Source organism: Colossoma macropomum, unplaced genomic scaffold (assembly GCF_904425465.1).
Source record: "Colossoma macropomum unplaced genomic scaffold, Colossoma_macropomum, whole genome shotgun sequence".
Classification (NCBI taxonomy): Eukaryota; Metazoa; Chordata; class Actinopteri; order Characiformes; family Serrasalmidae; genus Colossoma; species Colossoma macropomum.
The window spans coordinates 1,784,262-1,796,700 of NW_023494798.1; the positions used below are offsets into that span (position 1 = coordinate 1,784,262).

General features: G+C 40.3%; 1 protein-coding gene and 1 non-coding gene across 2 annotated transcripts in view; both read right to left on the reverse strand.

The window, feature by feature from the left end:
* The window catches only part of LOC118818131 (carbohydrate sulfotransferase 8-like), a 251,329-nt gene that overhangs the window by 182,726 nt on the left and 56,164 nt on the right, over nt 1-12,439 (reverse strand). The gene's annotated exons all lie outside the window — the stretch shown is intronic.
* On the reverse strand, nt 6,895-6,967 carry trnav-uac. Its single transcript has one exon. It is a non-coding gene; the product is annotated as a tRNA-Val (tRNA).

Genomic DNA, 12,439 nt, shown 5'->3' on the forward strand with positions numbered 1-12,439 from the left:
CTCAAGTGGCTGCTGGACTTTCTGACAGGTAAAGAGCCCACACTGAGACTCTCAGAGCTAGGCCTTCAGTTAAAACTCGAAAAATGGGTCAATTAAAAAAAAGAACTCAGCTCTACTATACTGCTAATGTCTGCTAGTGCCTTGTATGGGATTATATTAGAATGTTAGCACTAAGCTAAGAATGATTCAACATCTTTTGGCAATTCTGGACTAAATGTGGAAGCTTGTAAAAGATATTAATATTGTATGTATCAATTTTACAGTGAATCTTTCAGTAAAGAGTCCTGCAATGGAGCAGCCGCCACTGTTTTCCATTCCTAACAACCAACTGAAACCTGATTAGGCTTCGGCTCGCATTCATAGCCAGCGACATCAGAGCTGGTTAATGAGGAGTCTGATCACTTCCTATTTCCCTCGTTATATAAAAAACAGGACTGCAAAAACACCAGAGGGCGCCCATGAGCAAGTCCTCAATAAATGAGTTGAGCGAAACGGCTAAAACAAAAAGTTAATATGGTTTCTAATCGCTTGCCTGGAACTTTCAGTTAATTTTAGGAAGTAGAACTTTGTATTTCACTAAAAAAGCAAAGAAAACCTACCTGTGTGTTTCTTTTCTTCTACAGCAAGTTTTGGGCAGCAGGATGCTAACATTACTGCTACTGAGTGCTAAATGGTTGGCGAGCAGAGCAGCTCATTGTCATGGACATACATGAGTCTCCATTTTAAACTCCTATAACTCGAGTTTAAAAGCTCTTTAAAATACAACAGCAGTGTTAAAATGTTGTTCTGTGTTCAGGAAATTAATGTATTCTTTTTTTTATTACAAAATGTTTAAGCATTTATAAACTATGATTTTACTCAAATACTCCGTCATAACACATTCATTCTGGACTGGCTCGGGAGCGCCCTCTAGCGTTTGAGAAAACCGGAAGACATTACAGAGTGGATATTCTCCTCTCTACAAGCTCTTTGGCAATGTCTAGAACTTCCAGAAGGCCTAGAGTGACATTTTTCCTCACAAAATCAGTCCTGTTGCACATCAAAACGTGATTGGTTGATTGCTCTGTCAGTTCCTAATTATGTTAATCGGGAAACATCAGGCCTTCAGTTCAACTCCTGAAGTCCTAACCAATGGGAGAGCTCACTTGACTCTATCTACCTGGATATCAAGAGAAAAATACGGAATACCGCTGGTGATATCCTGAATAAATGAAAATAATTAATGGCCACGACTTAGTAAAGTATGGGAACAAGATAATTAAGTCATAGCCACAACTTAATAAGGCATGGGAAGGAAATCCTAATGAGTGGCCATGACTTTGTAGGGCATGATCTCATTCCCATGCCTTACTAGGTTGTGGCCACGCATTAGGATCTCATTCCCACATTTTAAAAAAGGTGTGGCCACGCATTATTTTTATTTATATGGGATGTCACTAGCAGGGCTCCGTAGAAAATAGATCCTGACTGGATATCTTTCCGTTAAAGTTTCAAATATTTAACCCTTTTGTTTAGAAACCAACTAAGAGTATTACTGTAGCACTTGCAGAGTTTAAAGGAGCAATATGTATTATGACGCAACCTCTCGAATTCATACTCCACACTTTCCCTCTGTGAGGACCTCTTTAATCCTTACCAGTCTAGAAGAAACGTTGCGCAACACCAATGCTAACTCTTGTTTTGCTTCTGTTTATGTCATTTCTTTTCTTTGTGGTTTCTTTCCAGGAGTGGTCATGCTACATCCTCTCATGGTAGACTGATGGCAGACTTAAGGCTACAGTGACTCACTATTGCCTCTTGAGGTACAAAGTGGTATTATGAGGCAGGACAGGCCGGGCCTAGCATGCTAACTTCAGTAGATATCTTTGCAACACGACACAGATGTCTTTGACATAATGTAAAAACTGTTGTTTCTTTACATTCTGTTGATAATTTTAGTTAAATTTGAAATATTTTTAACTAAAAGTCTTACAAATTGTCCCTTTAAATACAACATATACAAAATGCTAGCATGATGATTCTAATAAAATGAACAGAAATTACAGATATGTATTTCTTTTTTATTTTCACAGAAGTAATTATGCCCTGAGGCTTCCCCATTGCACAAATCCCTTTAATCTAATGAGAAATTCTATTTCAAAGGGAAATTACACTGATTTTTTTAAACATTTCGGAATAATAAAAACATTAAAATGTAAACAAAGTTATTCAGAGCGGGTTTGTTTCTCAAGTATCTTACCAAGTCAAAACTGTTCACAGTGGTGGTGATAGGAACCAGACGTCTGAAGAGTTTAATGACTCTAAAAGCTCCCTCACAGAAAGTTATTACATGAAATGGTTCTGAATCTGATGCCTAAAACATTGTTTTATGATAGTTTTCAGAAAGTTTTTGATCGAAAATGTAGCCACTCATAGAAGAAGAGGGGTACATGCAGGGTGTTGTGACTATTTTCACACCATCAACATTACATTTAAAAACTCATAAGATGTGTGTAGGTTCACTGGTGGTTCTGGATAGTAGATAAAATGTCTATATTTGTGTTGTAGTCATGGTGACCCCTGGTTCCTATCACCACCACTGTAAAGACATCTGAACCATTTCACACCAAACCACTCTGAATCACCCTGTTTACATCTCAACCACAGAAAATTTGAAAAATGGGTGGAATTCCCCTTTAACTCAGCAGACTGGTTGCCCACTGAGCCGGTGATGCGTACTGCTCCTCCAGCTGACCGGCCGAGTGCTCTGGGCGCTGAGTGGACGGTGCAGGGTGGCCGTGGCTCTGCAGCACCGTGCTGTGCTTCCGCTGAAGGGCAACAAAATCAGCTTCCTTCTGCTAACTAAGCATCGTCCACTCCCTCTTTCTTTCCCTCTGCCACTTTCTCACTCCCTCTCTCCTAATCTCTCTCACTCCTGCTTTCTCGTTCACTCTTTCTCTCTCTCATTCACTAACACCCTCAATGTCTCCTTTTCTTCCAACCTTCTGTCTCACTCTTCCCTCTTTTTCTATCTCTCTCATCCTCCCCTTTCATCTCTCTCGCTTTCCTTCATCTCTCCATCTCTAGCACCTACTTATTCATTGATATCCTTTCTTTTTTCCTCCTTTCTTCTCTTTCTTCACTGTCTCTCTTCTTTGTCCCTTTTTTGTTCTCCTCTTCTATCCTGTTATCTCTTCTTCCTTCTCTTTCTTTCTTTCTTTCTTTCTTTCTTTCTTTCTTTCCCCTTCCTCTCCTTTCTCTGTCTTGTTCTCTCTCTTTTTGTGTCCATTCCTGTCTCAACCTTTCTCTCTTCTTTTCTTCTTCTCCTTCCTATCTCTTTTACCCCCCCACTCTCTCTCCTCCTTTGTAACTCTTTCCCTCTCCCCTTGTTCTTTCTTTCTTTCTTTCTTTCTTTCTTTCTTTCTTTCTCATTATCTCATTTTCCACTCTTTCTCTGTCTTTCTTTGTCACCTTCCCTCACTCCTTTTGTATCTATCCCTCTCTTGCTCTCTCTTTCTCTTTCCCTTACTCTCTCTCTCTGTATCTCTATCTCTCTTTCTCTCTTCCTGACTCTTTCCCTCTCTCCTTCTCTCTCTACCTCTTCCTTACTCTCTGTGACCCTATCACTCTCCCTTCTCTCCTTCTGTCTCACTCCCTTCTCTCCTTCTGTCTCTCTCTCTCTCTCTCTCTCTCTCTCTCTATACTTTCTCCTCTCTCTCTCTCTCTCTCTCTCTCTCTCTCTCCTCTCTCAGTAGGCAGGCCTCTCTCTCCCTCAGTGTAAGGATCACACAGGATGATTACTGTTTTCCCGAGGAAAATTACAGACGGCCCGCCGGTAATTGCGGATGAATTCCCGGGATAGCCTCTCGCCGGATATCACCATTTCAGAAAAAAAAAAAAAGAGAAAGAAAAACAGAAAAATAGAAAGAAAGTGGCTCTTTAAGGGAACATGATGCGGTCCTCCAGCCATAACCAAATCTCTTTGAGCGGCGGAGAGGCTGAACATTGTTAGCAGTCGGGAGGTGAAAGAAAGCCCTGGATTAATGCGAGAGAAACTGCGCATGCTAATGAGCTGAGCTGAATGTGGCTGAGTGAGAACCTCTGATGTATATTTATTTCTCTGCCTCATTAGGACGTTAGCGGTTTTAGGGAAATTGCGCTGCGTGTTGCTCTGAGGTGATACTTGTTGACTGAACTGAAAAGACTGAACTACTTTTACTGATTCAGCTGTGCAGCTACACCTTCCTACAGGGTGGGAAATCAATGTCTAGGGGGGCAGTTTCCAGTCTCACTTTATTTGGATAGTCCACTATTGTCCATTATAGATTATCTACAGATGTTCAAATTGTTAACAAACTAGCTGCTGATTAGGGCTAGGCCTGGCTAAGGGTTGGGTTTAGGTTTTGAGTTGAGGTTAAGGTTAGGGTTAGGATTAGAACCAGGGTTAGAGTAGTTATGGTCAATTTAGTAGAATGTAACTTGAAAGTAATTGTATCTACAAAGCATCTAAAGTGGACCATCCAAATAAAGTGTTAGCCAGTTTCCCCCATAATGGGTTATTTGGACTGATGTCATTGGAGAACCACTTTTGGATCTTGTTTGTAAATGAGTTTGGGAGTGTGAAGAAAAGGTTCCATACCAATTACAGGTTTTCCTAGAACTGCGTATACAAGCTAAGGACCATTTAAAAACCTTTATTTTTGTACAAGTTTTGTCATTTTGTACAGAATTCGGGACACTTTGCAAAATGTTCAGGACAACTTTTTAGCCAAATACTAAGCAATTTAATCAAAGATAATATAACTCTTACAAATTTCACCATATATCGATTTATGTCTTGTAATTTGATTTGTAAAAAACATGCAGAATTGGTCAATTCTGTGAAGGGACGCAGTGTCGGCTGTATTATTAGTGCAACTGATGCTCGTTCACATTGATTTATTTATATTTACCACATGGCCAAAAGTATGTGGACACTCTTGTTGGACATCCCATTTCCAAAGCGTGGGCACTAAGATGAAGACATGAAGATGGCCCTCTTTTGCAACTAAAACAGCCTCCACTCATCTGTGAAGGCTTTCCAAAAGATTTTGGAGTGTGTCTTTTGTGCCCATTCAGTCAGAGTCAGTCTGGAATTCTGTACTGAATGATGCAACAGAGGATTGATGATTTTTACTCCCTTTGTGCTTCAGGACTCGGCAACCCTGCTCTGTGAGTTTGTGTGGTCTGGCGCTTTGTGGCTGAGCTGTTGTTGCTCCTAAATGCCTCCATTTAACAATAATAGCACTTACAGTTGTCTAGGGCAGATCTAGCAGGGCAGAAATTTCACTGTCTTGTGGCAAAGGAGGCATCCAAGATAGTACCAGGTTTAAAGTTGCTGAGCTCTTCAGTATGACCCATTCTACTGCCAGTGTTTGTCTATTGAGACTGCATGGCTATGTGTTCGATTTTACACACCTGTTAGCAATGGGTGTGGCTGAAACACCTGAACTCAATAATTAGGAGTGGTGTCCACATACTTTTGGACATCCATGCAAACTCATATAGGGACTGTCCAGTCAAGTGAATTTTGGCAGCATTATAAAGGTTATTTTGGAAATCCAAAATTTTTACTATTTGTAAACTCAATATACAGTTCAGAGCTGAATGGGTACAACTTTAAAAATGATAACTATAACATGAATTATACAGGTTTGAAATTTTACATGGATGCAGTAATTAAATCGAATTTTTTGCTTCATTTTTTTCATTGAAATCCATGATGTGATTGGATAGTCCCCAGGTGAGCTGGTGCAGAACTGATCCTTATGTACAGTCTTAGGCAAAAATTTGGACACCCCCAGCTGAATGACATTTTGTTGATCATCTAAGTGAAAACAATTGAACAAATCTACTACAAAGAACACACAACAATGTGGCCAATATTAATGCATAATTTCTATTTTTTGCTCAGTTTAACATAGCAAAAAAATGAATTGCGCCAGTTTTTTTCTCCTCCCAGTATGTTAAATGTATCAAATAGACAGTTATTGTGCATTAAAGTGCACTGAAGTGTGTTTTCTAGGCCTAACTTGTGACCATATGTGAGCTACACATATGCGTAAGGAATATGGAATTTATCTCTAATTACATTTCTAATGTTTTATACACTGCATGTTGTTTTTACGTAAAGAGGTACGCAAACTGTGCAGTTATGAGCAGCCCATCTGAATATTGTGACGGGGGCAGAACTTCCCAGCACCTTGTTAGTTTTTGTTTTAATTACAATGGCTTGAAAACAACACCTTAACAACTACCTGGAATAGCACTGCAATGGCCTAACAACCACCTGGGATACCAAAACAACAGCATAACATCACCATAGCAACTGCCTAGGATACCACTGAAACAGCCAAGCAACAATTCTTCATCTGCAGTTCACTTCTTACCCCATAAATACATGGGAATGTAAGAAACAGGAAGTTAACTGAAACACAAAACAGCATCATGATTAGAATAACAAAGCATTAAAACACATTCCTATTTGGGTACTGCCATCATTATAGTCTTAAACACTGGCATAAGCGTTAGAGTGGTCTTTGCACTTGGCAAAGTTAGGCAGCTGCCTAGTTAAGTGGCCCTTATTAGTCCCATAACAGGGAAATTTCACCTCCGCATTTTAACCCATCCATGCAGTGAAACACCACATACACACTAGGGGGGCAGTGACACACTTGCCCAGAGCAGTGGGCAGCCCTAGCCACGGCACACAGGGAGCAGTTGGGGGTTAGGTGTCTTACTCAAAGGCACTTCAGTCACGTACTGTCGGCTCAGGGAAACTCACCAGCAACTTTCTGGTCACGAGGCTGGTTCCCTAACCTCCAGCCTATGACTGCCCCCCATTTAGAGCAACACTTTAGAACCCAGACAAGGAAGTGTTTCTGCCTGGGGTCAAACCGGGAGCCTTTCGCATGTAAGGCGAATGTGATAACCGCTACACTACAGAAACTGGCCTAGGGGCAAAAGCAGGAACATGAAACAACAGTAAGTGAGTGTTCAAATGTAATGTCAAGAAGCCTTCAGGGTGTCTGCACTGGTAAACAAACTATAGACCAATCAGAGAAGACCTCAAGACATCAGCTCAAAATGAGTGAGTTTAATTGCTACACTATTGTGTTGGGCAGCTCGGTTTTATCTGCTTGCTTGTATCTGTTAACTCTACTTAGCTAGCTAGATAAGTATCCTTATCAATCAGAGATACAAAGCAAATGGTGTTCATTTACCTCCAACGTCCAGCACTCTGGAAATTTCTCTCCAAATTGTTTCCTTTCTGTTAAAATCATAAAAATCATTCTGTTAAAATTCTGGTAAATAACGTCATGAATCTGATGTAGACTTTTTCTTAGGATCTTTCTCAAAAACACATTTAAGAAAAATTAGGAAGATGAGAAAGAGGCCCATTGACTGGAAGGGTGGTAGAGATCCCTCCTTTTCTCCACTAAATGGCAGAGCTCCTCCTCATAAGCTCAAATGTGGAATTGCAGACAGATGTGAGTCGTCAAAAAATGAAAGCTATTTTTGTTAAAATGTTTTTTTGTCCATCAAAAATCTTCTTAAGAGTGGTTGGTGAATGAGGCCCATTGTTAGCATTGATAGGTGGTTACTCAAAAAAGAAATCTATATTTTAAATATATCTATATTATAAATATAAATCTATATTTTTTGCAGCGTGGACAGTTGTGCCCCATTCTTGTCTTTTGCCTAGAGCCCCAGGATCACTAACTCCAGCCCTGCATGAGCAAAAGTAATTCAGTTCATGGTGTGTCTGATAAACAATACCACACTGCTGTAAAGTCAGAGTGATTACACATGAACGTTTAAGTGTTTGTTGCCAGATGCTAAAAAGATCTGTGGTGTTTGTCTGTATTTTTACAAGTTATCCTACATAATGTAGCAGAACTGATGTTCCTCAGACAGCTGTGGCTGCATGTTACAGCATACATGAGCTGTACATTGGAAATACAGGGGAGCGAAGAGAAAACGGTATATATACAGTAATTGCTGCTGGTAAATTACTGTAATGGAGGGATGTAATGGATACAGTTAGCGTGCATGCTTGTACATGCTAATGCCAGAACAGTAGATTATCTTACATACGTGCCGTTTCATTGTTTTACACTCAACACAGATTTAAGGGCCTGAAAACGAGCCGGAATAAATTATTGATAAGGACATGCTGCGGTTAATGTTTTCAGGGACAAAATGAGAATTTTTACGATTTTCATTTTTAATGAGAGCTCGTCTCATCTCAGAATGTCTTTTGCAGTTTTAATGACACACACTCACACGCACACACACAAACTCGCCAAGTTGCTGCACATCAGACGCCAATTAGAGTCCAGAAAGTTGCACCAAGAATAAAGAAACTTCTTTATAAAAAAGTTTTTAGGAAAATAATAATGGTACCAGAAGAAAGTTTGTAAAGTAATAATGGAGCCGTTTTTAGCCTGATGAAGAAGTTTTGTTCCTGCGTTCTTTTTTTTGTCCATTTGCGTAATGAGTCATCGTGAAAACAGTAAACTGAAATGCGACGCAGTGCAGCGCTCAGGAAATCAGATTCCTGCCTTTACAAAGCTGCACAGTACCGGTGAGGAATGCAGAAGAAGAGCCGTTTCTGCATGTCATAAGACGCTGTAGTGCTCAGACTGGTTCAGATTTTCATGCTACGTTTTCCATGTAGGTCAGTGATCGGTGTCTGAAAGTCCAGGTACACCGCCAGGCGAGTAAATATTTATTTCCTGCAGCATTATTTTCAAATCCCATCAATAATGGATGCAAAAAGTCGTTCCTTGTCCTCTTTAATCCATTCAGCAGCAGATGCTCCTGCTTTATTTTTGAGAGAGAGAGAGAGAGAGAGAGAGAGAGAGAGTGCTCAGCATTGAGTGCAGGGTTAAAAATACATTTTCATTAATACCGGCCATGACAATACGCATCACATCACATCTCCAGTCAGGCACACTGAGGATCTCCAGCTTTCTCTACTGGAAAACCAGATGTGCCTTCAAGAATAATGCTCTCTCTCTCTCTCTCTCTCTCTCTCTCTCTCTCTCTCTCTCTCTCTTTATCAGTTCAACCTAAAACATTTTAGTTTCAATGAAAATTTTTCAAAAAAATGTACATCAATTCAAACCTTAGAAACACTTCAAATCGGCTTTTGCTCTGCTCCATTTTTCCAACAGTATACAGCTCACTTTACACAGTCCATCTTTACACAGCTCACTTTACACAGTCCATCTTTACACAGCTCACTTTACACAGTCAATGTTTACACAGCTCACTTTACACAGTCAATCTTTACACAGCTCACTTTACACAGTCCATCTTTACACAGTTCACTTTACACAGTCCATCTTTACTCAGCTCACTTTACACAGTCCATCTTTACACAGCTCACTTTACACAGTCAATCTTTACACAGCTCACTTTACACAGTCCATCTTTACACAGCTCACTTTACACAGTCAATCTTTACACAGCTCACTTTACACAGTCCATCTTTACACAGCTGACTTTACACAGTCCATCTTTACACAGCTCACTTTACACAGTCCATCTTTACACAGCTCACTGTATACAGTCCATCTTTGCACAGCTCACTGTATACAGTCCATCTTTGCACAGCTCACTGTATACAGTCCATCTTTGCACAGCTCACTTTATACAGTCCATCTTTACACAGCTCACTTTATGCAGTCCATCTTTGCACAGCTCACTTTATACAGTCCATCTTTACACAGCTCACTTTATGCAGTCCATCTTTACACAGCTCACTTTACACAGTCCATCTTTACACATAACTTTATACAGTCCATATTTACACTGCTTACTTTACATAGTGAATCTTTACACAGCTCAACTTTATAGTCTATTTTACCCAGTCACTTCATATAGTCTTTACACAGCTCATTATACCCAGTCTATCTTTACACAGCTTACTTTATACAGTTCATCTTTACACGGTCCATCCTTTCACAGCGCATATTTATGGTTCATCTTTGCCCAACTAACTTAACACAGTCCATACTTACACAGCTCACTTTACAGCCAACTTTACACAGTGACTTCACACAGTCCATTTTTGATACAGCTCACTTTACACAGTCCTTCTGTACATAGTTCCCTTTACAGTCAATCTGTGCAGTCACTTTACATAGTCACTTTACACAGACCCTCTATTCACAGCTCATCTTTACGGCCCATCTTTTCACAGTCCATCTTTACACAGTCCATCTTTACACAGTAAAGTGTTGAGTCAGGTTTCACTCATATCTGTTTTTAAGGTTTTTCATCACAGCACAGACGCAAAGGGACAGCAAGACACTTCAGCATTAGCGTCTGTTTGGAACGAGTGTGTTTAAATGTGAGCATGAGGCTGAGGCATCATGGGAAGGGTCACTAAATCCATGGAGGTCTGAGTCAGACAAACTTGTGTTTCAAAGCATCAGAAGATCTCTGGATTCCACAGACCACTAAAGCTCTTACCAACAAACTGCCAGCACAACTCCATTAACCCCCTGCACCTGCGAGGGCTTTCACAACATCGGAAAAACAGCTTTAGATCACATGGCTCACCAAACCTTTAAAGGGCACAAACTCTACATTTTTCTTGTATTTTATTATTATTTTGCCCTGAGGTCCAATTATAATGTTCCTGTAGTTTTATGTACCACAAAAGTTTAATACGGCTGTTTTCCAGTCTCTATTTATCCTTTACAAAATAAGTTGTTTTTGTTACCTTTAAGACATAACCCGTGTTCTGATTGGCTGCCCTGTATTGTACTACATTCCTTTCAGAAGGCTGTGATTATCCATTTGCTTTCCGACAGCCATGAACAGCACAACGTTTAATCGTTTCCCCATTCCAATAACTGCACTCCTGCCTGTCTGCAGGAACAACACTGCACTTCAACAAGAATGGACAGGGCTAAACTGCTAAGCTGAAGGATCACACGTGTGTTAATATGTTCATGGTTGTGACCAGTGGTCAAAATTAACCCTTTATTGCACAATGTTGCCTCAGGGCAACAAACCCATTTTCCTCACTTTATAATAACATCATCTGTATTTAAAGGCAATGACAGGGTTAAGAATAAAGGGAACAGTTTGAGTATGTCAACAAAAGGCATGTTCCTGGTCATACTACCTTTTAGTGGTCACTTTTAAACCTCTTTTTAAACATTCAGTGTCATTTTTTTTTGTTATGAGAATTTACAGAAATATGATTGTTGCCTAGAAGCAACATTATGCTACAGTGGAATGGATCTGACCAGTCACAAGCCAGGTGTCACCACTTTAGGGAACACACCTCTATATCATTTCTTCCCATTGTTGCACAATGTTTCCTCAAGGCAACATACCCCATAATGACCCCTGCTCACATTATAAAAAAAATGTTTTGCTTTTTAATGATCAGGTCCTTTTTATGAATAAAAAGTACCCTTATCCCTTGGATAAAGGCAGCAGATCCAGGGGTCCATGGACACAGGGAATTATAGTAAACTGAGACTGGTGCTGTCGTCCCGCCGCTCACACGCGATCACTCAGGTTTGTGGACGGTGGAGCAGAGGGATGCCAGATTGTCTCAGGGTGCTCCCGTGTCTGTGTGCCCTTTTGGTTCTCTCCTTTTAGTTAAGCTGTTATAGTCAGATCTGCCGGAGTCGTTAGCCACACTCTGGAAATGTTTTACATACTACTATACATACACCCATACATAACTAAACTAACTCCATTTCCCTACCTTTCTTCCGAGAAAACGACTGCCCACCTGTCCGGCCGGACACTGCTGGATGATTGTTTGTAGAGCTCTCCGGGCTACCCGCTTCAGACCAGTTACCCACAACCCAGTCACCACCACCTGCCTTGGACTGGCTGCCCACTCTACACTGAAGTCTCCTAACTATTACTACCTCCTAACTATTACTACTACTATTAATATTAGTAGTATAATAATTTTGTAGGTAGTTTGACCAGAGGAGGATGGGTCCCCCCATGTGAGCCTTGGTTCCTCCCAAGGTTTCTTCCTCAGCTCTGAGGGAGTTTTTCCTTGCCACTGTCGCCCCTGGCTTGCTCACCTGGAGGATTTACATTTCATGTTGAAACTTTGTTCTAAACAGATTTCTGTGAAGCTGCTTTGTGACAACATCAGTTGTAAAAAGCGCTATACAAATAAATTTGATTTGATTTGATTTGATGAAAGAAAAGTGAATCAGATATTATTTTTTTAAATTGCTCTCATAACATGTGCAGTGGAGGGTTAAAAGATTAAAAAGTTTTGAATGCCATAAATGTTTTCTGCTTTATACTGTGAAATATACATCTAACGAACTAGTTATTGTCTATAGAGAAGCAAATTTAGGCAGTTTTACACAGGAGGTGTTTCTATCTTTTTTTAATCACCCTAGCCCCCCTCAACCCAAGCCCT